We start from the raw sequence: 27733 nt of genomic DNA on the forward strand, positions 1-27733 counted from the left end.
GTAAATGTTCCATGATAATGGATTAGGTAAATATTCCATGATAATAGGTTAGGTAAATGTTCCATGATAATGGTTTAGGTAAATGTTCCATGATGGGCATTTCATGTCTTTTGTGTTAAAGAATTAAATGGATGAAATATGAAATTTTATTAAAAGAAAAAGGGGTGAAAAGAACAAAGTTTTGTCCATCTTTGTTCATCATAGTCGAAAGTTAGAGTAGAGAAAGGAGAGGAGAAAGCTCTTGAATGTTCGGTCACTTGGGGAAGAAAATTGAAGGTAAGTTCATGGTAGTTTGCTTCTATCTTGATGTTCATGAGTTCTTCTTGATTCTACCTTAACTCTTGAAGCATATTTTGGTTTTTAGTTGTGTTGTGAGCATTTATTCATGAATTAAAATGAAGGAAATGGTTGTTGTTTCATGTTCTTTTGATGAAAAATGGAAGATAGGTGAAGTTGAGCCAAACAAATGAACATGCAAGTGCCTTAGATGCTAAGGGGAAAAATCGGCTAACATGTTGTGCTTTAAAATGATGAAATAGAGATTATACTTAAGTAAAATCATAGATATGTGATGATTGATTGGTGATATACATGTTTAAATAACATGCATGCAAGGTATGTGTGAAAGAGTGATTTGGTAATAAATCTGCTTGGGACAACAGCAGTAACGTGAATTTGGAAAATCACCATAAATTGTGGGAGATGAATTAGAAGCTGAATAAATTATGTAATTAAAGCTTATTGAGTCTAGTTTCAAATGAAATAAACAAGAACATATTTTGAATTCTGTACAATGAGAAATTTGATTCATAATGAAGAGTGGTCAGATTAGTCAAACAGTGAAACATGGGAAACTTTAAGAAAAATCTAGTATTGATTGGCCATACCAAAAATTCTGAAAATTTTATGGATAGAAGATATATGAGTCTATTTTCAGGGAAAATTAATGGCACTTGATTTGGAGTTTTGTAGCTCCAGTTATAAATGATTTAGTGACTGTTGCTCAGGAAGACAGCTTGCAGTGAAATTATGATTATGTGGTAAACATTGACAAATTTGTTAATGAGTTGCTTATTGATTTCTTATAAGCTTACTCTGATCTGTAGGTGTGATTGGCCGAATATTGTAAGGGGCTAATACGTAGTTCGTATTTGAATAGTTAGATTAACGTGTTAGTAATCCAATTGTAGACAGTTCGTGTGTGGATCTAAATCGACATATATCGTCATAAAATGATGTGTAATCGACACCTCTCATAGACTAGATTGACAAAAGCGAAAAGCCGAAAAGTCGTATTTTGGGAATTTTGAAAGTGTGCGAATGCTCGTAAGATAGTTGGGTTTGTATATTTGGTAATCTAAAGTAATAAAGCTGCAGATGCAGCGATTTCGTACATTTTGATAATTTGGGCTTAATGGGCCAAAGATCGGGTTCATGGGCCAACGGGCCCAATTTGGTAAGTATGCGCGGTAAGTGTTTTGATAGTACGTAAATAGTTAGGATATGCATGAAAACCCTAAAAGCAGCTAAATTACTATAATACCCCTATGTATGGAAAATTATTGTTATACCCCTAGGTGTAAAATTACCATTATACCCCTAGGGTTTATTTTGACTGAAAAGCATGACGATCTGATTCTGTATGATGTATGCCATGATTATATATCTGTTGCATGGGGACATGGGTTATATTATGAAGGAAGCGTCCTGGTGGCTATGCCACGATTATCTGATCTGGTGGCTCTGCCACATATATCTGTTCTAATGGCTATGCCACGATTATCTGATCTGGTGGCTCTGCCACATATATCTGTTCTGGTGGCTATGCCAAAATTATCTGATTTGGTGGCTCTGCCACATATATCGATACGGTGGCTCGCCACAATATTCATATCTGGTGACTTCGTCACAATATCCGCGACCTCATTGCGATTTACGTGGTGTGTAGCGGTTGGGTGGGTCGAGTAGTCTCCCACATGGTGTAAGGTGATGCGGGGTGTTATGGATGAATCTGGGTTGGGTTTACGCATAAACATGTAATATCTGTTACATTACGTTACATTATGGGCCTATGGGCTTTATTCGAATTTACATTTTTGGGCTAAGGCCAACTTATTCATTTACGTGGTTTGGTGATATAGGCTATGGTTGGGTTAATTTACACACTGAGTTTCCCCAAACTCACCCCTTTTATTTTCATCCACACAGGTAATCCCCAACCATAGTGGGCTTGGAGCTATGAGGGAATTGAGTGGCCAGATTCGAAAGTTTGATTTTATTCGGTGAATGGACATCCTTCTATTTACGTTTGAAGTTTTGGGTTTTTAAATGTAATAAGGCCGCTTAATAATTTTTGATGGTTTTAATATGTATTACTAAGATAGGTATTTCTTATTTTAACTGTTGAAATTGGATAGCTTGAGGGCGCGTTTTCAAAAACACCAATTGATTTCAAAATAACACGACAACTAGCAAAGCTTCCGCAATGAAAGTATTTTCTAAAATTAATCACTTTTCCTAAAAATGACATAATTAAATCGGTTTCCTAGAAATATCCATGACGTTAAGGTGTGGCAATAGCGGTATGCATGTCTAGGATTGGATCCAAGTGAGCTTGGTACTTAAGCGGTCAGATGGACTCACCACCTCTTTTAGGTTTCCTACGATGCACGACTTCCATTCACTTTAACCTATAATGAAATTATCTTTAAAACACTAAGTAAGTTTTTATGGATCAACAATATAAAATGTTTTGAACGCTTCGATGTGGCATGTCAGATCCGGTCATAACGTCTGGGCCGGGTTTGGGGTGCTACATAACTTGAATCAATATCCTGGACTATCAAAACAAGAATTAAGAACACATAATTAAGAACACATAATTAAGAACAAGTCAAATATTTATGATACAATTCAGATAATAATAACAAGATCCGTCTTAGGTTTCATCCCCCTTAGGTATTTAGGGGTTTTAGTTCATAACTAAAAAGGTAAACATCTCAGAAGAATAATGAATACAAAACATAAAGAAAAACCCAAAACTCCTGAAGGGAAATTGAGGGGAGATTTTCAGTCTTGATGATGAATCCAACTTCTAAGATGGATCAATCAGCTTTCTTTGAGTAGTTCCCTACTTCCTCCTCTATGGCCCATTTTCCCTCATCTTCTAGGGTGTATTTCTAGGCTTTAGAATGCCTAAGATGTAACGGCCCGAATTTTACTGTTACCAAAAAAGTGTATTTTCGGGTCTCCGTTTCTGAAAAATGGAATTGAGTGGTTAATTAGAGTTTAATTAAGTAAATTTAGTTTAATTAAGAGTAATTAGGAAAAATGACTAAATTGAATAAAGGATGAAAGTTGAATTGTAGATTAAAAGAAAATGAAGAGGACTAAAATGGCAATTATGCCATTTGTCCTAAGTGAGGTGACATAAACATAAAAATCGAGATTTTTTATGTGTTAAAATATATATATTAAATTATTATTATATTATAGTATATTATATTATATAAATAAGTAAAGAAACATAAGCAGAATGAAAGCAAGCGAAGCAGAGAAGAAAGCAGGGAGAAAGAAAGAAAGAAAAGAAAAGGAAAATTTGGGTTTCAAGGCTCAAAGTTTAATTTGGTAAGTCAATTAAGTCATTTCTTCTTAAATTTTGATGTTTTAGAAGCTTTGGAACAAGACTTTGATGAAATTAAGTTGATATTTTGAGAGTTTATAGATTTTCAAGTATAGTTCATGTTGAATAAAATAGTGAATTAAGGGTTTAATTGAGTAAATTTCAAGCTAGAATTGATAATAGGATCAAATTGTAAAGTAAGTTATAAGTTTTATGTTGTAAGGACTAAATTGATGAAATTTTGAAATTAGGAAAGTATGCTGGAAATTTAATATTTAAATGAGAGTATGGATGAAATTTGAATAGAAATAAAGTATGAATTAAGATAGAAAAGTAAGTGAATTTAGTTAGAATTAAATTGAAATTAAAGTAAATCAACATTTTGTACTAAGACTATTTTGGACAGCAGCAGTAGTCTAAGTTTGAAAAATCACCAAAATTGTAGAAATTGAATTAGAGGATGAATAAAATATGAAATTAAATATTATTGAGTCTAGTTTCTTATAGAAGAAACGATATAAGCAATTGAATTGTAAATTATGAGATATAATGAATTTTGTGAGACAAGGTCAGAATGAATTCAGGTTCCCTATTCTGACTTTGGAAAATCACCAAAATTGAATAAAAATAATTAGAGGCTTAAAGTTATATGTTTAGAATCCCTAATGAGTCTATTTTCACTAGAAATCAATGAGAATGTTATCCGAGTTCTGTACTGTGAGATAATTAATTTTTAGTGAAGAAGGGACGAAACTGTCAGACGGCAGAATAGGGGTGAATTTAAAGAATAAACTGTACTTAATGGCTAAACCAAAAATTCTGAAAATTTTATTGTAAGAAGATTTGTGAGTCTAGTTTCAGGAAAAATTAGCGGATCTTAATTTAGAATTCTATAACTCAAGATATGAATTAGTAATGTATTAATGATTATGAATTGTATTAATTTCGTAGTCAATGTGGTACCAGAAATCTCGGCTAAGAAAGGACAAGACAAAGTCAACGGGAGTTAGCTCGAAAATTACGGTTTGTATTTCTATAATCCGAACCTAATACTTAATTGTTGAATTTATTTCTTAATATGTATATTAAGTGTTTTGAAGTAAGAATTATTGTGTTTTGCAAATGAAATGGATTGATATAGTATGTGATGAAATTATTGAATTTATATTGATTGAATTGGCGTATATATATATAGATATATATATTGAATATTGAATATATATTGATTATTTGAATTGAATTGAAATATAAATTGTTTGAAAATTTTAAATATGAGATTTGTGATATTTGGATATTTGTTATTGAAAAGTGAATTGAATTGTATTGGATTACAATTTATGTGATTAATTAAAATGTGTATTGATTGAAAAAATTGAAAGTGAATTGAATACCCTATTACTTGATGTCGGGTGAGTCGGATATAGTTGGCATGCCATAGGATTGGAAGTGTTCAGGATTCTTCGACCTCGAGTCGATGAGACTTTGGGTGTCATTATATTTCTTGGATAGATTCGATGAGGTCTTGGGTACCAACTTTACTTGACTAGGCCGATGAGACACTGGGTGTCAAATATTGCTTGAACTATCCGATGAGGCCTTTGGGTGCCATATTGGTGTGTTTGGTTGGATCCGTGTATCCGCCAAGGTCCGAGTCTTGTTAATAGGGGTAAATAAGTGAAAAGATAAGTCGAGTGAATTTGATTGATTGAGCTATTGGAATGAAATGAGAAATTGAATTGAGAATTGAAATTGAGATATGAGATTGAAAACATGAACCAAAAGGTTCATGAAATGAGTGAAGTTCAAATGGATGATGATTGATGTTAGAATGAATTAAGATGGTATATTGTTAAGAAATAAAGTGTGAAAACAAGTGAATTGTGAATATATTGTATAGAATTTATACGGTAAGTAAATGAAAAGAATTGAACAAATATGCTATTGTGTTTGTTATATGACTTGTATAGAATTTATATGGTAAGTAATTGAAATTTTATCTATAAAACAAACAAATGAATACTTATAATTGTTATTGTGATTTTAAGTTTAATTGTTATATTATTAAGTGTTCGGATTATAGAAATACCACTTGAGTATACCATACTCATTGTCGGTTTGTTTCGTCTTGTGAGTTTAGTAAAGATAGAACGTTGAATCAACATCCCGATTCGATCCCGAATTCATTAAGGTAAAGTGTGTTAATTATTGGTAATGGCATGTACCTAGGATGTTTTATGAGAGTCATTTAGGTTGTAGATGTACTCATGAAATGAGTAAATTATGGTTAACAGCGGTATGTAGTATGAATTTTGAAATTTACTAAAATTCGTAGTGATTCTAAATTAGTCCCGAATTGAATTATTGTTCATATTGGACGCGAGGGCCCATTAAAGGGACGACATCTTAAAACTAGGATGTGTGTAAATATTTACTTTAATTAATGACCGAAATTGGACCGTCTTGTTGGTAATGTCTCGTAACCTGTTAGATGACGGTATAGGGTTAGGGGTGTTACATTTAGTGGTATCGAGCTATTCAAGTTTAGCGATTCTCGGACTAAATCGAACTCGAATTGAGTCTAGGGTACATGCCATAATTGAGTCGAAATCAGTCGGGATGGGATCTTGATGTATTTTTTGGTGCTTGTTTTATAGTGAAAATGTTAGACAAAAATATCGATGGTATTGATTATGAAATGTGTCTTTGAGCGAATAGTCTCGTGAATTAGATGAAAACTGAATCAACAACACCGGTATAAACTCAATGGGTAATTAATTCTTGAATGATGGTGATGAAATAATAGAAAAAAAATGATACATAATTATTTAGAATTATAAGCGATGTTTTCAATTGAATAGAAGAAATTGTATTTGTTATGATATCTACCCTCCTGTTTCTCAATCGGTTCCTCAAGTGCTTCAAGGTATAGAGCTTGTCCGAGCGGGTAAGTTATCTGCTTTGTTAATGATCTGGACATGTATATATATGGTGTGGATGAATTGAGAATTACAGTTGAGAATGATCTTGAAAAAAGCTGAAACACGGTTAGAGAATATTATCGGGATTGTAAATGAATTGTTACGATCACCGATTAAATGTTAGAAGGGTATGATATTTCATTAAAAGATTCAGCTTACGGTGGTAGAAAACATTGATTATGTTGTGATTAAGAAAGGGTTATTTGAAAGTTTTTCGAGATGAGTTCGAAAGAAATATATATATATCGATCGGAGATTTCTTGATCGAAACGTCTGAAATTCTTGAAGCTTAAACAGGATCATATAACGCAAGCTGTGTATGAAGGAATTTGTTTGATTAAATAAATATATCGGAGGGTATATTCGATAGAAACTGTATGATACAAATGGTTTGAAGATGGTTTAAATGAAGATGAAGTGAAGAATATAGAATAAGGAATGGAATATGTGTTAGACATGATTCTCCGATTATTATCTTAATGATTGCTTGAAAAAAAAAACAAAACATTGTTCGAGTTCAAGACCGAGTAATGTAGCTAACAGAGGTAGGTTACCTGTAATCTCAAAAATACGAGTGAAAGCGAAGTGTGACAAATGACTTCTTTGTAAAATCGGAGAATGAACATCAGGCGGGGTATATGTTAATTATATATGAGAAGATTTATCTCTAGGATGTCATTACAGAACTTTCTTCTTTATAGACACTAATATGATTATTTTAAATTGATCCTGGTTTGACTATTCCTATGATTACATAAGTTCAAGTATCTATTAAAGATTTACATTGGGTTTTTTGAAATTTTGGGTTGAAGCATTAAATTTTTGATTAGTATTTATGGGTGATAAGATCTGCAGGAACTATTTGATAATGATACTCTTTGTTTTCGAGCGATTTGATGTTCTTCTTGTTTGATATAATCTCAATAATGGAATGGTTAATTGCAGGATATGGTGGTAAATTATAAGCGAAGTATAATATGTTGCAAGATCAAGATGATGAAATGTTTTGTTGAATCGGAGAAGATTGAGCTAATTGTCTATTGTGATATTGAACATGCCAACATAGATATATCTTAGGAAAGGGGTCATGGTATTTACCTTGTTTATGTATTGAATATTAAAATATTTAAGTTAAGGTTTAAATCGGTGGCAATAGTGCAAGAGAATTCTAATGTGTTTCGGAAGAGTTACGAACTCATGTTGATTGAAGAAGTTGAATGTGTTATAGATTTTGTAAGCTGAAATGATAGTGAAAATATATTTGAAATCGAGGTTTTCTAAAACTAGTCGGTTATTATAGAAAGATGTGAAATTGGAATGATCGATAGGCGTTAGCAAGGTTACGATTAGTTGAAAGCTCGATTAAGCTGAAGCACTAGTTACGTTCGATCGAAATCCGATAAAGAAACTTATGGTTTCTGAGGATAGCGGTGTTTTGATGCAAAAAATAAAAATAAAAATAAAAATAAAAAATAAAAAAAATGAAGTAATGGTTTATGTTACGAAATGTTAGAATCACATGGGAAGAATTATTTGATACGATTGAAGTGGTAGTTATTGTTCTTGCATTAAAAGATCAAGATATGATAATTAATTATCATCCGAAAAGACAATGAATGTATGTATATTCAAGTTGAAAGCTTTGTTTTGTGTTATGAGCTATGAACATCATTTGTTATCATTTGAAGATGGTTCAATTTTGGTAGAGATAAAAAAATTAAACCGACTTCTTTCAAACAGATTCTGAAACTCGAAATGTGGTAATGAGTTATCGATTAAATGGATATAGTATCTGATTTACGATTAAACATTTGATTGGATATGATGGTTGTTTGCTATTTAGAAATAAAAAGTGAACAGAGAGATTGAGAACTTATACTGGGAGAATTTGCATGAAATTATAGTAGTACTATGTCTATGCGTTTTGGAAGAATAAGATGTACTGATAATTTGAGGAAGATGTGTTGAAGATGGGAAAGAAAAGTAGTACTTTGAAATTGTATATAAATGTTTATATCGAGATCTGAGATATCTTGAGCTATTACTGACTAGAAAGGATATCGAGAATGGAAGTGGGATATAATTTCTATGGGTTTGAATTGGAATTATCTCGATCTTTGAAAAAGAAAGCGGTATTTGAGTAATCATCGAAGGTATGGTGAAGCTTGTATATTCTATTCTAGTATGAATAAGTTTCTTACTCAATAATTGTTTGAAATCTAGGTTTACGAGATTATCGATTACATGGTATGGTGGTTTCTATTATTTCGATTGAGATACGTGGTTTATACTCGATTATAGAACAAGTACAAGAAGTTACAGGTGCGTAATAATAGTTTTCAACCTTTGTATGAAGTTACGAATAATGATTGATGTAAAGCGCATGGGATTTGATTAAATCTGGTGAGAAAAGAATATGCGAGTTGTTTAATTCGTGAAATTGAAGAAAAGTGGAAGTGATTCGAGATAGATTGAAAGTAATTTTGATGATAAGAATCATATGTGGACTTGAAACATTGGGATATTGAGTATTTAATTAGTGATATGATATTTCTTAAAGATCCATCTTGGAAGAAAATTTTAAAGATCGAGTTGAAAAGAAATTGAGTTCTTGTTACATTGGGCTATGTGAAGTTGTAGAAAAGTCAAATTGGTAAAATATTGCTTGGTTTTGCTTCTAAAGTTACTGAAAGTTTATAATAATTTTTCATGATTTGAAGCTCGAAGATTATAGAGATCAAATCTCTTGCATGTTATATCGACAAAGGATATTGAGATTTGATGTAATCTATAGTATGAAAAAGAGGGTTGAAATACTAGCCCGAAGCGGTAATGTCATAATATTGAAGAAGCAATATGGGCAAGAGAGGAACAATGAGATCTTTGTACTTACACCCCACCTCTCTCAGGTAAATTTCGAGGACGAAATTATAAAAGGTGGGGAGAATTGTAACGACCCGAATTTTACTGTTACCGAAAAAGTGTATTTTCGGGTCTCCGTTTCTGAAAAATGGAATTGAGTGGTTAATTAGAGTTTAATTAAGTAAATTTAGTTTAATTAAGATTAATTAGGAAAAATGACTAAATTGAATAAAGGATGAAAGTTGAATTGTAGATTAAAAGAAAATGAAGAGGACCAAAATGGCAATTATGCCATTTGTCCTAAGTGGTGACATAAACATAAAAATCGAGATTTTTTATGTGTTAAAATATATATATTAAATTATTATTATATTATAGTATATTATATTATATATTATATTATATAAATAAGTAAAGAAACATAAGAAAGCAGAATGAAAGCAAAGCGAAGCAGAGAAGAAAGCAGGGGAGAAAGAAAGAAAGAAAAGAAAAAGGAAAATTTGGGTTTCAAGGCTCAAAGTTTAATTTGGTAAGTCAATTAAGTCATTTCTTCTTAAATTTTGATGTTTTAGAAGCTTTGGAACAAGACTTTGATGAAATTAAGTTGATATTTTGAGAGTTTATAGATTTTCAAGTATAGTTCATGTTGAATAAAATAGTGAATTAAGGGTTTAATTGAGTAAATTTCAAGCTAGAATTGATAATAGGATCAAATTGCAAAGTAAGTTATAAGTTTTATGTTGTAAGGACTAAATTGATGAAATTTTGAAATTAGGAAAGTATGCTGGAAATTTAATATTTAAATGAGAGTATGGATGAAATTTGAATAGAAATAAAGTATGAATTAAGATAGAAAAGTAAGTGAATTTAGTTAGAATTAAATTGAAATTAAAGTAAATCAACATTTTGTACTAAGACTATTTTAGACAGCAGCAGTAGTCTAAGTTTGAAAAATCACCAAAATTGTAGAAATTGAATTAGAGGATGAATAAAATATGAAATTAAATATTATTGAGTCTAGTTTCTTATAGAAGAAACGATATAAGCAATTGAATTGTAAATTATGAGATATAATGAATTTTGTGAGACAAGGTCAGAATGAATTCGGGTTCCCCTATTCTGACTTTGGAAAATCACCAAAAATTGAATAAAAATAATTAGAGGCTTAAAGTTATATGTTTAGAATCCCTAATGAGTCTATTTTCATTAGAAATCAATGAGAATGTTATCCGAGTTCTGTACTGTGAGATAATTAATTTTTAGTGAAGAAGGGACGAAACTGTCGAATGCAGAATAGGGGTGAATTTAAAGAATAAACTGTACTTAATGGCTAAACCAAAATTCTGAAAATTTTATTGTAAGAAGATTTGTGAGTCTAGTTTCAGGAAAAATTAGCGGATATTAATTTAGAATTCTATAACTCAAGATATGAATTAGTAATGTATTAATGATTATGAATTGTATTAATTTCGTAGTCAATATGGTACCAGAAATCTCGGCTAAGAAAGGATAAGACAAAGTCAACGGGAGTTAGCTCGAAAATTACGGTTTGTATTTCTATAATCCGAACCTAATACTTAATTGTTGAATTTATTTCTTAATATGTATATTAAGTGTTTTGAAGTAAGAATTATTGTGTTTTGCAAATGAAATGGATTGATATAGTATGTGATGAAATTATTGAATTTATATTGATTGAATTGGCGTATATATATATATATAGATATATATATTGAATATTGAATATATATTGATTATTTGAATTGAATTGAAATATAAATTGTTTGAAAATTTTAAATATGAGATTTGTGATATTTGGATATTTGTTATTGAAAAGTGAATTGAATTGTATTGGATTACTTAATTTATGTGATTAATTAAAATGTGTATTGATTGAAAAAATTGAAAGTGAATTGAATACCCTATTAACGATGTCGAAATTTGAGTCGGATATAGTTGGCATGCCATAGGATTGGAAGTGTTCAAGGATTCTTCGACCTCGAGTCGATGAGACCTTTGGGTGTCACTATATTTCTTGGATAGATTCGATGAGGTCTTTGGTACCAACTTTACTTGGCTAGGCCGATGAGACCTGGGTGTCAAATATTGCTTGAACTATCCGATGAGGCCTTTGGGTGCCATATTGGTGTGTTTGGTTGGATCCGTGTATCCGCCAAGGTCCGAGTCTTGTTAATAGGGGTAAATAAGTGAAAAGATAAGTCGAGTGAATTTGATTGATTGAGCTATTGGAATGAAATGAGAAATTGAATTGAGAATTGAAATTGAGATATGAGATTGAAAACATGAACCAAAAGGTTCATGAAATGAGTGAAGTTCAAATGGATGATGATTGATGTTAGAATGAATTAAGATGGTATATTGTTAAGAAATAAAGTGTGAAAACAAGTGAATTGTGAATATATTGTATAGAATTTATACGGTAAGTAAATGAAAAGAATTGAACAAATATGCTATTGTGTTTGTTATATGACTTGTATAGAATTTATATGGTAAGTAATTGAAAATTTATCTATAAAACAAACAAAAGAATACTTATAATTGTTATTGTGATTTTAAGTTTAATTGTTATATTATTAAGTGTTCGGATTATGGAAATACCATTGAGTATACCATACTCGGTGTCACAGTTTGTTTTAAATGCTTGAGTTTAGTAAAGATAGAACGTTGAATCGGCATCCCGATTCGATCCCGAATTCATTAAGGTAAAGTGTGTTAATTATTGGTAATGGCATGTACCTAGGATGTTTTATGAGAGTCATTTAGGTTGTAGATGTACTCATGAAATGAGTAAATTATGGTTGGCAAGCGGTATGTAGTATGAATTTTGAAATTTACTAAAAATTCGTAGTGATTCTAAATTAGTCCCGAATTGAATTTACTGTTCATATTGGACCGCGAGGGCCTATTAAAGGGACGACATCTTAAAACTAGGATGTGTGTAAATATTTACTTTAATTAATGACCGAAATTGGACCGTACTGACTGGTAATGTCTCGTAACCCTGTTCCGATGACGGTATAGGGTTAGGGGCCGTTACATAAGAACCCTCAAAATTGGCCTTTTTCGAATTGGACTAAACTTGGGCTCGACAAGGACATTCCTTGTGTAATTACTTTAGGCCGTGGTCAAGCCTGTTAAATAGGCACGGGCGTGTGGTCTACCCGTGTGAGTTGTGCTTTGATTCTGGCAAATTGACACGGCCGTGTGGTCTGCCTGTGTGAGGAAGCCTAGGCCGTGTTGATTTCGTACGTTGGCCTATTTTCTCCGTTTTTGGCCCGTTTCTCGTTCCTTTCACTCTCCTATGCTCACCTAAGTAGAAAACATGAATTTAAGGCATTAGGAGCATCGAATTCACCAATTTTAAGGAAAAATCATCCATAAAATGTGCTAAGCATGGGATAGAAATATGTATGAATTACGGTTTATCACATATGCACAACAATCGAGCTTCGAGAAGCTCAAGACTGTTTTGACTCAAACTCCTGTTCTAATATAGCCTGAATTTGGCGAGGAGTTTGTGGTATACAGTGATGCATCACATGTTGGTTTGGGATGTGTGCTGATGCAGAAGGGGAAAGTTGTGGCCTATGTATCCCGAATGCTTAAGATGCATGAGGCAAATTATCCGACGCATGATCTCGTACTGGCTGTGGTGGTTTTTGCATTAAAGATCTATAGGCAGTATCTGTATGAGGAAAGGTGTATTGTCTACACTGATCAAAAGAGCTTCAAGTACCTCCTTACTTAGAAGGAGTTGAATCTTAGGCAGCACCGTTGGATTGAGCTGCTCAAAGATTATGACTACATGATAGAGTATCACCCTGGTAAGGCCAATGTAATGACTAATGCTCTAAGTCGTAGAGCGATGTTCACTCGCCTTAGTCTGTTTGATTATGGGGGTCTGTTAGCTAAGTTGCAAGTTAAGCCAACTTGGATTGATCAGTTTCGAGTTAAGCAGTTGGAGGATGAGTCTCTGGGTATGCAGTTTCGACAGATTGAGAGTGGTGGTACTTTAGATTTTGGGCTAAATAAAGATATATGTTTCCGAGGTCGAATTTATGTGCCAAAGGATGTGGATTTGAGGTAGTCGATATTGAGGGAGGCGCATAGTAGTCCTTATGCTATGCATCCTGGCGGTAATAAGATGTATCGCGACCTTTGCGAGTTGTAGTGGTGACCCAGTTTGAAGCATGAGGTTATTGACTTCGTAGCTCGATGTCTGACGTGCCAACAGGTTAAGGCTAAGCACCAGTTACCTTTGGCTTTATTGCAGCCAGTCAAGATTCTCTTATGGAAATGGGAACATGTGATGATGGACTTCGTTAGTGGGTTGCCCTTAACACCCACTAGGAAGAATTCTGTTTGGGTCATCGTGGATCAGTTGACCAAGTCTGCTCACTTCATTCTAGTTCAGACGGACTTTTCTCTTCAGAAGTTGGCGAAGCTGTATATCTCTGAGATAGTTAGAATGCATGGGGTTCCAGTATCGATTATTTTCGATAGAGATCCTCGTTTTACATCATGGTTCTAGAAGAAGTTACATGAAGCTTTGGGTTCTAGATTGGACTTTAGTACTGCGTTTCATCCTCATACAGATGGCCAATCTGAGGGGGTGATTTAGATTCTGGAGGATATGCTTAGGAGTTGTGTGAATGATTTCCAAGGTAGTTGGGAGGATTATCTGCTGCTGGCTGAGTTCGCCTATAATAATAGTTTCTAGGCCAATATTCAGATGGCACCTTATGAGGCTCTGTATAGTCGTAAGTGTCGTACTCTATTGTGTTGGATTGAGTTAGGCGAATGTCGAGTTTTGGGTCTTGAGTTGGTTTCCGAGATGGAGGATAAAGTTAGACTGATTTGGGATCGTCTGAAAACGACTTCTGATAGATTTGAAGAGGCATGAGATTGAGTATTCTGTGGAGGACTTTGTATTTCTTAAGGTTTCTCCATGGAAGAAGATATTGAGGTTCAGCCGTAAGGGTAAGCTAATCCCTAGATTTATTGGACCGTACCGGATTTTGAAACGTGTGGGACCAGGTGCCTATCAGTTGGAGTTACCCCTAAACTAGACCGTATCCATGATTTTTTTCACGTTTCGATGTTGAGACGGTACCGATCTGACCCATCTCATATCGTCTCGGTTGAAGAGATTGAGGTTAGGCCAAACTTAACCTTTGAGAAGGGGTCGGTTCAAATCTTAGATCGAGTTGTTAAGGTTCTATGGAAAAAGTCCATTCCATTGGTGAAGGTATTGTGGTGGAATTATAGCACTAAGGAGGCCATGTGAGAACCTGAGGACTCAATGCATCAGTAATATCATCATCTATTCTGATCAGGTAAATTTCAAGGTCGAAAGGTCTTTTAGAAGGTAAATTTGTAATGCCCCAAATTTCTTATGTCTACTTCTGTAAAAATTTTGACACAATTGTGTATCTGCTTCGATGGTTAAGTGTTCTAGGTGTGTGTGAGAGGTCTTGGGTTCAAGCCTTACCTTTAGCAATTTTTGTTATTTTTTTGGAATTAGGCCTTACCCTTGGTGAGTGGGTTTATTTTTAATTGTTGCTATTGGATGTTAGAATGGGCCTGCTGGTCTGGTGGTTAGGTGGAGTGTGGGTTTGCTGGAGGTCCTGTGTTTGAATCTTTACGCAAGCGTGATTGCTAATATTTTTTACTCTGTTGGCTTGTACAGTTTCAGTTGAACGAAAAGCCTGAGTAGTGGTTGTTAGTGCGATTAGTGGAGAGATTTGAAGGATGGGGAGTTATGGGAATTATCCTCATTGTTTTTTTCTTTTCTTTTTTTGAAAATCTCTCTCTTTCTGAAGTTTCGTTTTCCTCAGCACTCCGCCGAAATTCCTTTGAAACTTCCCTTTTTTCCTTTTCCTTTTCCTTCCCTAAGTCATCTTTTCTTTTAGCAACGTGAATTGCAGTGGTGAGGGTTTTGTGGATACGTACTCTCGCGCATACTTGCTGAGTTTCACAAACTCCCGCTCATACTCTGTCACAGTCTTATTACATTGCTTCAACTCTAGGAATTCCTTTCTTTTCTGGTCCATAAACCTCTGGCTAATGTATTTCTTTTGGAACTCTCCTTGGAAAAATTCCCAAGTTACTCTTTCTTTCGGTATTACAGACGCGAGAGTGTTCCACCACTGATAAGTTGAGTCTCGTAGAAGTGATACGGCACACTTCACGCACTCTTCAGGTGTGCATGACAGTTCATCGAATACCCTCATGGTATTCTCTAGCCAAAACTTCGCTGTCTCTGGGTCATCATCTACACTAGCCCGAAATTCCTCGGCCCCTTGCTTTTGGATCTTGTCTACCGGAGGCTTCTCTCGTCTGAACACATATGCACCTTGCGGAGCCATCGGGGCATATTGAGGAATCGGAGGAGGTGGGGGAGGTGGAGTATTTGGGTTCGCACGAACAGACTCCATATACCAAGCATCCATCATTCGGAGGTAGGCTTCCCTAGCCCTTCTGCCTTGGCCCATACTTATGGGCTCACTCTCAATCGGCGCGGTCCCTTCTGCGGGAGCCGGCGCATTACTTTCCACGTCATCTACCGTGGTTCTATCAGGACCCATTACTATAATAAAAACAATTTATAATCGTCAAGAATCGTCACACTATCAATATGCATATACGTGGCATGTATAGCTAGACTCGTACTCTCGCTAGTTTAGTCCTAGAATCGACTAAACCATGCTTTGATACCACCAAATGTAACACCCCTCACCCGTATCCGACACTAGGATAGGGTTCGTGGTGCTACCTGACTTAAACTCAATCAACTGTATAAAATTGGGCTGTGAAATTTCAAACAAAATTTAAAAACTTCTCATTTCACAAGCAACTATCTCATATATGGGCTTACGAGGCCCAATCATAAATCCAGGGTTGTTTGCAACCCAACCGAGACCTCATAAAAACTTAGAAAATTTTTATGCATCAAGACTCCACACGCCCGTGTGGGTATAGAACACACGACCATGTGCCAGGGACACGCCCGTGTCCCGAACCCGTGTCTGAAATCATAAGCATTCTGCCAAAACCACACAGTCCTCGAACACACCCGTGCCCTATAATCGTGTCCTTCACATGGACGATACACACGACCATGTCTCTTGTCTGTATGCTACAAACATGCATACTGACTTTATGAAACGGCCTGAGTACACGCTAGTGTGGCCTACCCATGTGCTAAAATGAATTTAAAAAATTTAAGTGTAGGGGACGCACGACCATAACACACGCCCATGGGTGTGAGCCATGTGTCACACACGGCCTAGACACACGCCTGTGTGTCTTACCCGTGTGGACAAACTAGGCTATTTCCCAAGCCCTTTTGTCACCCATTTTACACAACCTACACAAGATCGACTCAATATATATATCTCACCACAATGGGCACTAATTCATCCATAGAAATAACATTATATGTATTCATCAAAATGAATAATAGCCATTATTCCAGGCTTGATTACAAAATGAAGGGCCTTTGACTTAAGCCAAAATACATGAACCATTCTCTTAATACAACATCCTAGTCTAGCCCTATACATGCCACCATCAAAAATATAAATCCAACTATACCGGGTATTGCGACCGATAGTGTAATCGATATCTCTAACTTTAAGGGTGATAAATGCCAAAGTATACATATTTTTACCCCAAATACTTAGCATATTTATGGATCTTTATTACTAGATTTATGGATTTTGGTGCTCTTAATCCAGTTATTTCATGTTTTGTACTCAAGAGAGCACCAAAAGTCAAAAGGAGCCAAAAATGAGTAAAAAAGGGACGAAACGGACCAAATCGAGAAGATGACACGGCCTAAGCCTTGCCACACGGGCAGCTCACACCCCCGTGTCTTTCGAGGGTGTCGACCAAGGCTTTCAAGATTCACACGGTTTGGCCATTGACCCACACGGCTGTGTGCAATTTAACGGATCGAACACGGCCTGGTAATCACATCACACAGTCGTGGCACACGGGCGTGTCCCTTTTTCAAAGAGCTGTATTTTACACGGAAAAGGATACTTAGGGAGGAAGAAAGCCAATCCAAAGCCTATATAAACACCCTAAGTATGACTTAGAAAGCAGGTCCCCTCTAGAACTTTTCTAGAGTACAAAGCCACACGCCGGGAATTACTTGAAGGAAGCTAGACGATCCATCCCAAAAGCCAGAGCTACTCCAAGACTGAAGATCTTTCTCAGAATTCTTTCAGGGGTTTTAGAGTTTTTTTTATGTTTTGTTATTTTCATACTTTTGAGATGTACTCTTATTTTATTATGAACTAAACCCCTTAGATACCTAAGGGGGTTGAAACCTATGATGGATCTTGTTATTATTATCTGAACTGTCTGATAAATACTTGATTTGTTCTTAATTATGTGTCCTTAATGCTTGAGTTAATATTTCGGGTATTGATTCGTGATTTGATGTGCTTATGCAGAGGAGCAAAAGTCCCTGTCTAAGGTAGATTTGGCATAATTAAGCGGAGTTGATCGAACGCCTAGAAATAGGGTTACAATATTTTACCGGATTAGGGAGAAACCTAATATGGGAATCCATAGATCGATTTACTGCTTCCCTAGGGGTTTTAATTAAAAAAGAGATTTCAATTGATTCAACTGAGGGTTAGACATTATTAGTCTCGAAAGAGATAATAATATAGGTTAGGAAGTCTAACGAATCAAGTGAAGTGAATAAATCGTCTGGTTCAAAGTCAGATAACAAGTGAAATCTAGGTGGATTCCTCCTTGGGTGTCTTCTTTATCAATTACTTTTCTTCAAGTCTTTTTCCAAATTTTCTCTTTGCTTTAGTTTAATTAGTTAATTATTTTAGTTAATTAGTTTAATAAACAACCCCTCTTTATTTCTAGGTTAACTAATAAAAAAGATAGTTATTACTAGTACTTTTGGTTCCCTTGGGTACGATATCCCGGTCTTGCCATACTATAATATTGTTCGATAGGTGCGCTTGACTTTTTATCGTGATAATAGTTAGTCTAGGTTTGATCTTCATTATAAATATTTATTACTTGTTACGAATCACGCGATCAAAGGGATCCTTAAGTTAGCTTGATAACACTGAAAGAAGAGGGAAAGGAAAGAGGGTAAGCGTAAAGCTTAGTAAGTTGCATATAAATAAATATACAACAACAATCTCACCATTAGTCATCGTACTTATAGCTCAAAGGTAAACATAATTTAACTTACTCATTATCATCTACTCAAGTCACATTCTCTAAATTAAGCTCGTTACTCATGCTTACCATATAGGTACATGTACCACTCACAACATGATTATTCTTTCTTTATCAAAATTGATCTACAACTCTCATCATTGAAATGTTTGGAATACTACTGGATATTCTATGAACCTTCAACATGGGATATATTACCGATGCCATGTCTCAGGCATGGTCTTGCACTGGCACTCATCTCTGTGCCAATGCCATGTTCCAGACATGGTCTTACACTGGCTATCATAGTATGGCTGATGCATGTCCCAGACATGTCTTACACTAGCCCTCGTCTGGATGCCGATGCTATGTCCTAGACATGGTCTTACACTGGCTCTCATAATATGGCCGAAACATGTCCTAGACATGTCTTACACTGGCGCACAAATCACCCAATGCCTCGGCACGAATATCCAGTTCGTATTCTAATGTTTCAACGGGATATTTCTATTATCTCAATTATTCCTAGGCATTCTCAATTCATAACTTGACAACTCATACAATATCAATTCAATGGCGATATGAATACAAGTATTATCAGTGTAGTTGTATCATTTACATACAACTTACCTCGGTTCACAAAAAGTACTTGACTATTCGGTTTAGTCGGTTTGCTTGGCCTTCCCCCGATCTAGGTTCAGATTTGGTAATTCTTGATCTATAATGATAATATGCACTCTTTTAGTCACTAATTAGGATTAATAAATCATAAATTTACATATTTGGTAAAATGACCATTTTTCCTCTAGACTTTAGCAAAATGACCATTTTACCCCTATGCCCGAAAATCTATTTTCATCGAATTTCGTTGTATCTTAGGCCTAACCGAACTATTTTTACTATTATAGCAACTTCAAATTATCACTATTTCACATACTTATTAACTATTTTACAACTTATGCAAAATAGCCCCTTTAGGTGTTTTCATGCTAACACCTTTTACAAAAGTTGTTTATAACACAACTAAGACTCATATTCCTCCATAAAAACTCAATAAAAATTACAAATCCTTTCATGGCAACACTCTAAACTCTTGAACATTTTGCAAGATATCACCCTCATTTGAAAACTCATGCTTTAAGGGTCTCAAAAATGCAAAAATCATCAACAAAGGGTGTGGGAATCACTTACTTGTGAGGGCTTTTAGTTGCTAAAAATTTTTAGCCTTCAAAACTCCATTTTTATTGATATTTTTGGTGGAGAAGAGAGATGGAGAAGAAAGAAATGATAGCTAGGCTTTTAGGCATTATTTTATCACTAAATCATGACATCATCCACCTAACCCTTTGACTATTTGCTTAAAACCCATCACATGGCCGGCCAACACAAATAAAAAGGATGTAATTGCCCTTTAAAAGCCCTCAATTTAAGTTCTTTAGCTATTTAACTCATTTGGGTACTAAAATGTAACTTTTTCCTTTTATGCGATTTAGTCCTTTTTCGAAATTGGGCTAGAAAACATTAAAATTAGCTCACCAAAATTTTCATGCACTAATAAAATCATACTATAACCTCATAAAAATAATAAAATAATTTTTTTCTAACTTCGTATTTGTGGTCCTTAGACCACTGTTCCTATTAGGCCCTAAATCGGGCTGTTACAGTATGGGCCACACGGTCACGTCACATGGGCGTGTGATAACTGGGCCAGGTCGTGTGATCCATACGGGCAAGGTCAATCTGGGCGTGTGGGCCACACGGATGTGTGGGTCCACAAGGGCAACCCGCACGAGCATGTGGACCTATTGTACTGAAATTTTTTGTAGGGTCGAACGGGTTATCCTAATCGACTGTGGGCCTACTGTAGGGTCGATAAATGCAATCTAACCCTATAACCAAATAATCTATTAGCCTGAAATATGGTTATGAGCCTGCCTATGTTTGTTTATTAGTTATCTGTTTATGAAAGCTGTTAAGCATGATTTATCTGTTAATTCTGTATGGGAGTTCTGTTACTGTAATTGGGGTGGGATGATGTATATTGGAGAAAGTGTTCTGAAAGGCAGACTATGCCTAATATCTGGCAGCTCGGCTGCATTATATCTGATATGTGCTGCTTCGGTATAGCGTGGTATGTAGGGATGGGTGGGTGTTTTAAACCCCACATGGTATGTAGGGATGGTCGGAGATGGTGTGTAGAGGATGGGGGTAGGATTTTGATATGTAATTTGCATATCTATAACTGTATCTACATCTGAAATGGGCTCAGGCTCGAATATGTATCTGCATCTTACATGAGCCCAGGCCTGAATATTAATCTATCTAATTTGTGGTATTCTGTATGTGTACATGCTTAACTCTACTGGGTTACACATTGAGTTTATGTAAACTCACCCCTTTTCTATTTGTTTGTATAGGTAACCCACAGTCTTAGGCAGATCAGTGCAACAGAGGACTCGACGGTGGCCACCTATTTTTACGATTTTATTTTATTTTATGGTTATGAAGTTTTGGCATTGAGGTTGTATTTTTTGGACTCTTTTAAACTATTTGATGCTGGTTTTGGGTGGTTTTTACTTATTTACAACTGTGATGGTTTACCAATGGCAAGGGTTTTCTAAAATCTTGAACGGATTTTCTAGACACAACGATTTTACAAGCTTCTGCTACAAATACATTTTATCTTTGAATAATTAAATGAAAGAAAGCTTTGAAATTAATAATAGCAATAAATACTAATGAACTGGAAAGGTTTTAACTTAATGAAAATGGTTTTTCAACCATTTCATGTGACACTTCCGAATTCAATTATAACATCTAGGTCGAGTTTGGGGTGTTACAAAACATGGAAGGTTTAGTTATGCCTGAAAAGAAGTCAAAGCTAGAAGCTACTATAAAAAGTGATGAGATTGAGGAAAGTAAGAAAAAGCATAAGCCAGTAATTGAAGACTACAAACCACTATATCCAGCAGCATTGAAGAGAGACCACAGAAAAGAACTATATGGTATATTTCTTAAACTTCTAAAAAAACTGCACATTAACTTACCATTTGTTGAAGCTATTTAACAAATGCCAAAGTATGTAAAATTTTTAAAGGAGCTATTAACAAATAAAACGAAGTTAGACGAATTATCGACTATGAAGCTCAATGCAGTTTGCTCAGTCATTCTCCTAAACAAACTACCCAACAAACTTAAAGATCCAAGGGGTTTTATTATTCCTTGTCTCATTGGTAGTTTAAATGTTGAAAAAGCTTTGGCTGATTTGGGGGATAGTATAAATTCTATGCCTTATAAGATGTTCAAACAACTTGGTCTTGGAGAACCTAAACCCATTAGGATGAGTATTTAATTAGTGGATAGATTAATTAGATATCCTAGAGGTATTATTGATGATGTACTTATAAAAGTCGATAAATTTATATTCCCTATTGATTTTGTTGTATTGGACATGGATGAGGATATTAAGGTACCTATGATCTTAGGTTGAGCTTTTTTAGCCACTACTAGAACTATTATTGATGTGGCTACTGGTGAACTTGTGCTTTGTATAGGTGATGAAAAAATTACTTTTCAAGCACGTGATTTTGTAAGAGTCCCTAGTAAGCGAGATGATACTAATTGTTCTGTTAATGTTAGTAATCATGAGGCTCAACGTTCTTTGTAGGAAATCCCTCATGAAAACACGTTGGAGCCATATTTTATTCAAAGTGATATGTAACACCCTAAAATAGGGCCTAAGAGTTTTATGGGTAATTTAGGAATTTTAGCCTTAGACTGTTCAGAATTTTATGACCTGGTATATCGGTAATGTTTTCGAAAAATGACTAATTTGTAACAGGGCTGAAATTGTGAGCAATTATGCTGTAGTTTTACCAAATTTTAAATTTGAACCTAAAAACCCAACATACAACTTGTTTTCACGTTTTTTTTCTCTTCTTAGGTTGCTTGTGCTGTCCTTTGCTCTTCCAATCTCCCACATTTGATTTTCCTTGTTAAATTTTCATTCTTTTGATTTCCATCATCATCCAAGTCTTTAATCTTCATAATACTTCAAGAAAACACTCCAAAATTCCATTAATTTCTTTATCTTCTTCACTTGTAGGTTTCTCAGATTTGCATCAAAATCTCATTTATTCTTCCATCAAAGGTAACCATTCACTTTCTTAATAGTTTTTAATGTTATTAGGCCTTTGAAACCAGGTGTGGAGTTATGAAATTGCATATTTTAAATAAAAGCCAAAAATAGAGTTGTTAATGGTGAATTTTAGATTTTCGAGTAAAAATATGATTTCAAAGTGTTAATCAATAGGTTTTGACATGATTAAGAGGTTTCAAAACTTGTTTTGAAGTTTCATTAAAGATTTCTTGAGTTTTAATGAATTTTTAAAAAATAGCCATAAACATGTTGAAAAAGTCGATACCATGAACTGAGTAGATTAATGTAGTTTAAAGGTTGAGAATTAGACGTAGGTGAATTATAAGATGAACAGAATTGGTTTTATGCCAAAAGACTGTGTATAGACCTAGATATTCGAATTTAAAGTTTACTATGTTAAAGTTTTCAGTTACATGAAAACTTAGTTTAAGCTTATGTTTTTGATTGTTTTTGGTGAGTCCTTAGCTGATTTGAATGTATTGTTGTGTGAATTATTGTGTTGAAGCTTTGGATTTGCTAAGACCATTTACGAGTTAGGAAAGGCTAGTTTGAACTTTTGGCTTTTCGGTGAAAGCATATTGGTGTGTGTGGAGTAATTGCTTGTGGCCCCAATTCAATGCATTAATTGAGAATTTAGAAGTAGCCTAAACCCCTATTCTAAATTTCAAGTGTACAATTTCTCGTACTCTTAATTTAATATGTGCTTGTTGATTGTAAAATTGTGAAGTGAGATAAGATGTTATATTATGTGATATGTGCTCAAGATTACCTTTGAGAAAGTGTAAATGTAAACATGTTATATACGCTAGATGATAGTGATAATGTTGTGTTATAATGTAATATTTACAGTGAATAAGTGCAATGAATGGTAAGTACATGTGTATTAATAACGGATATTTTGGCCTTGTGATTCTTAAGACCATTGGACATAGCTGGCATGCCATAGGATTGTGAGTACTCACCTATATGTACATGTGATTTTGGCGTTAAGGCCTTGAGACATGTTTGGAGAGATAAGGAAATGTGAGCTAAGCTCCATTCAACGATACATGTTTGGTGTGTTGGAGAGTGTTAGCTTTATGCATTAACTTTTGGACACGTTTGACTCAATGGGTCTATGTGGTGTGTTGGGGATCCATATAACCATTGAGTTGTGATAGTGCCCACTTTTATGTTTAATAGCTCAAGTGTCAAATTATCTATACATATGTTTGTATGTATTGTGATGTATGCATGAATGTGTATGTAGTGACTCCATAAATAAACTATGGAATATGCATGAGAAGTAAAATATGTCAACTAAGTTGAGGCTGCTATAATTATGCTACTGATATGTTGCAGCAATGTTTAATGAACTGTTTGCATGGTAGTTGTTCTAGGCATTCATTGAGCTTGTTAAGCTCGTCCACCCGCTTCTTAAACCTTTGCAGATTAGTTTACGAGGTGATCCAAGCAAGTCCATTTTTGTTTTTTTGTAGGTGTTAGTGTTAATTATTTACATTTTGGGAATAAGGCATTGTGGTAGGCTTTTATTGGTATTTGTCATGATGTTTTTGGATGCTTCCATAATCTATTCGATCTTAGGATTATGAGATTTGTTTTGTAATATGTTGATTATAACTTGAACCTAATTTTGATGTTTGAAACTGTTGATATGGATGATTGGATGTTTATTTGGTATAGTAATGGATGCATGATGAATAAATTTGATGTTGGAATGGTTAGTAGGCTTATATGTGTTGTATTGTTGAGGTCTAAAAAAGAGGTATCTATATTCGTATGTTAAAAACGATACCTCTATAATTTTTGAAATGTGTAGGAAGTTAGAATTATAAATTGGTATCGATACCATATCATGAGTATCGATACTCGGGGTAAAATTATCGATACTTTTTGTAAGATATCGATAATTTTGAGTGGTTTATTTTTGGGCGAGAAATAAATATTGTTTTGGTATCGATATTGAATGAAGGAAATATTGATACCTATGTGCCAATATCTATACCTACGTACTAGATTGGAATTTTGCTAAACGGCCCTTATGTATGTACAAATGTCATTATGTGATGCTTAAGGTTTGTTTAACAAGACTTAGTGGTAATTAGGAGTATGTTTCACTTAAAACTCAAGCAAATGCTAAAATGGATGACATTTCTTCTAGAATGAGCTCTTAATTGTTGTGAATGACATGAGATGGTGGTATGGCGTCCTAATATTCGGGCTCGACAACCGAATAGGACTGAGCCAAGTATTAGAGCTTAGGTTCATTAGCACTTGAACCTAGGTGATTGTTGATGAGTGAATGGTTAAATGTTTTGTTACATTACATTAATTTGCTTGAATGGTTAATTAAGGTGCCATTTGAGGCATATTGGTTAGTTATTTAGGTGTTATTGTTGTGTTATGTTTGGTTGGTGAATTTGGTATAAAATTAACTTTTAAAGGATGAAATTTTACCATTTTTAATGTTAGGTATTGATATTTTGGCATTTGGTATAGATACTTGACCATATGAATAGTTTTAAAACAAACACAATGCCAAAATGATATTGATTTTATTTAAGTATCAATACTTTTTCATAAAGTATCGATACCATAAAATAAATATCGATACCTTAGTTTTTGGTAACAAACAGATTCATAATCTAGTATCAATTTTTCATAATGTATCGATTCAATATCGATACCAACTATGAAATATTGATATCAACTTTAAGAATTTTGAAATTCTACTTTTCAAACCCATTTCATGTCTAGGCTATTACAAATAGATCCTTATTGAATTCAATTTTCTACGTTTGTATAATAGATAATTAAGTGAATTATTTGTAAACATATTATTTATGAATTAATCATAAAAAATGAATTATTAAATTATAAATTGTTTGTATTAGATAGTATTGATTCGTAACATTCTATTACTTGGTTCCGGCCACCAGAACGGGTAAAGGGTGTTACACCTTAATAGCCTTTGCTTTCATAATTGAATATAACAAAACCATCCGTTCCACAAAAATTGTGGTGCTATGTGAGACAGACATTAGACTAAAACGTAAAAAATAAAACCATACCTTTGCTAATGGGGTCAAATTTTCTCTACGACAAGTATGATTTCCGCATCTCGACATAGTCCATTTAAACCCAGGAATTGTAAGTTCACGTAAAAATTCTTGCAACATCTCCGTGTCAACATTTATCTATATCGAAGAACCATCTTTATCTTTGTAATAAGGTAAATAATAAAAATCATTAATTTATTTTGAGTTTAATGGTACCTTAATACCTCGGACAAAGCTTCTATTGCATTAGTTGAGGTCAGATTTGCATAAAATTCTCGAACTAACTCAAGATCTAGGATCGGTTTTTCATCACAAAACGCTTCCCAATTTAATAACTATTTTCTGAACTTTTTCCATGAAGTCACTGTGATTACTTTCTCCCAAATTAAATCCTTTTTCCATGAGTGTAATGACCCATTTTTGCCCGGGCTTACACTAGAACCAAAACCAAAACCAAAATAAAACAAAAATAAAAAAACAAAAATAATTAGGTCCAATGTCCCTGTTACAAGTCTTATTATTTAGCCCACAATAACATAAACCCCTAGCCCAAATTCTGACCCAAAACAGAAAAATATTCAAGAAATCCTAAGTTACCAAGTTTACACAAGCCAGAAGCTTCTGGAACGTGCTAGAACAACGCCAGGGGATCGGGCTCCTATGAGCAATTCCGCAGAGTCTCCGAGCCTCATCCACGAGTGTTCTTTTCCGTACAATCGAACCTGCGAGAAGAAAATAACAGAAATAGGCCAGCAGATGACAGCAAATATTAGAGTTTTCTCTATTTTATTTATTTATTCTGTAAATCGGTTATAAAAAGGTCGAAAAAAATCAGTGTAAAGGGGGGATTACGAAAATATTGAATACAAAAAAAAAGAAGATTCCACAAAAATTAGAAGGTGATAGTTTACTTTATTTTAATTTTTTGGTTTTAAATCTCTGTTTTCATTTTTTTTCGTTTTTAAAATACTTTTCTTGTATGCGAATAAATAAAAAGGAAAAGAGAGAGGGGAGTTTACCTTCGAAAACGAGCCATCGGAATCCTTATCTCCTTCGTCGAAATCGAAGCCTGAGATGGGGATTTTAGAGTGTTAATCGGCCGAATAGTGAAAGGGGAAATTTCCTTTGTTTTTGAAGTGGCTAGGGTTTGGTCTTTGAGAATCGGTTAAAAAAGGGGAAAATTAGGGATTGCTTTGATTGCTTAAAGAAAATGGCAGATGGCCATCCAATTTCTTTTAGTTTTAATATTAAAAAATGGTGTCATTTAATAAAACAAGAAAGCCCGCACGTTGGCCCAATTTGTAAGCTGGATATGCACATTTCCACCTTAAATGGGAAATTTGCGTGGACGGTCCCTCATACTTGTGCCACCCTTAATTTAATCTTATTTTATTTCCTTCACATTTGCCCTGAAGTTTGCGGGCTATTTCAATTCAGTCAGCGCCTGAGTGTTTTTCTTTGAAGTTGGGAACATTTACACTTTTAACCCTTGAGCATTCACACGATTGTATTTTAGTCCTTATGACAGTTTCATTGATTTATTTTATTTATTAATTATCTCTGTTAGTTTAATTTTATTTCAATTAAGTTCTTTTTCCATTTCAATTTGTATAATTCGTTATTTTTTTATATACATTCATTTAGTGTTTATCTCTTTTTTTATATACATTTTAAATTACTTTCATAAATTACTTTGTTTTCATTATAAAAGTACTATTTTAAAATCACCTTTTATATATCATATTATTTTAAAATTTTGTACAATATTTAATTTAAATTACCTATATATATATAATTTATGTTAAAATAGTTTTATAAACATTATTAATTCTATGTT

General features: G+C 34.1%; 2 long non-coding RNA genes across 4 annotated transcripts; one reads left to right on the forward strand and one right to left on the reverse strand.

Annotated features, from left to right (window-relative positions):
• Positions 1 to 3241: 3241 nt before the first annotated feature.
• Positions 3242 to 27144, reverse strand: LOC108480770 (uncharacterized). Of its 3 annotated transcripts, XR_008274660.1 has the most exons (4): positions 26916 to 27144; positions 26113 to 26618; positions 25909 to 26034; positions 3242 to 3256 (listed from the first exon to the last, which is right to left on the reverse strand). It is a non-coding gene; the product is annotated as an uncharacterized LOC108480770 (long non-coding RNA). The 3 variants fall into 3 exon arrangements; XR_001870684.2 differs by lacking the exon at positions 3242 to 3256 and having other exon boundaries at positions 25792 to 26034; positions 26121 to 26618; positions 26916 to 27142; XR_001870683.2 differs by lacking the exon at positions 3242 to 3256 and having other exon boundaries at positions 25792 to 26034; positions 26916 to 27142.
• LOC128284272 (uncharacterized) lies at positions 3591 to 4775 on the forward strand. Its single transcript, XR_008274661.1, has 2 exons — positions 3591 to 3627; positions 4574 to 4775. It is a non-coding gene; the product is annotated as an uncharacterized LOC128284272 (long non-coding RNA).
• Positions 27145 to 27733: the final 589 nt, after the last annotated feature.

This window comes from Gossypium arboreum, chromosome 11, assembly GCF_025698485.1.
Source record: "Gossypium arboreum isolate Shixiya-1 chromosome 11, ASM2569848v2, whole genome shotgun sequence".
NCBI lineage: Eukaryota > Viridiplantae > Streptophyta > Magnoliopsida > Malvales > Malvaceae > Gossypium > Gossypium arboreum.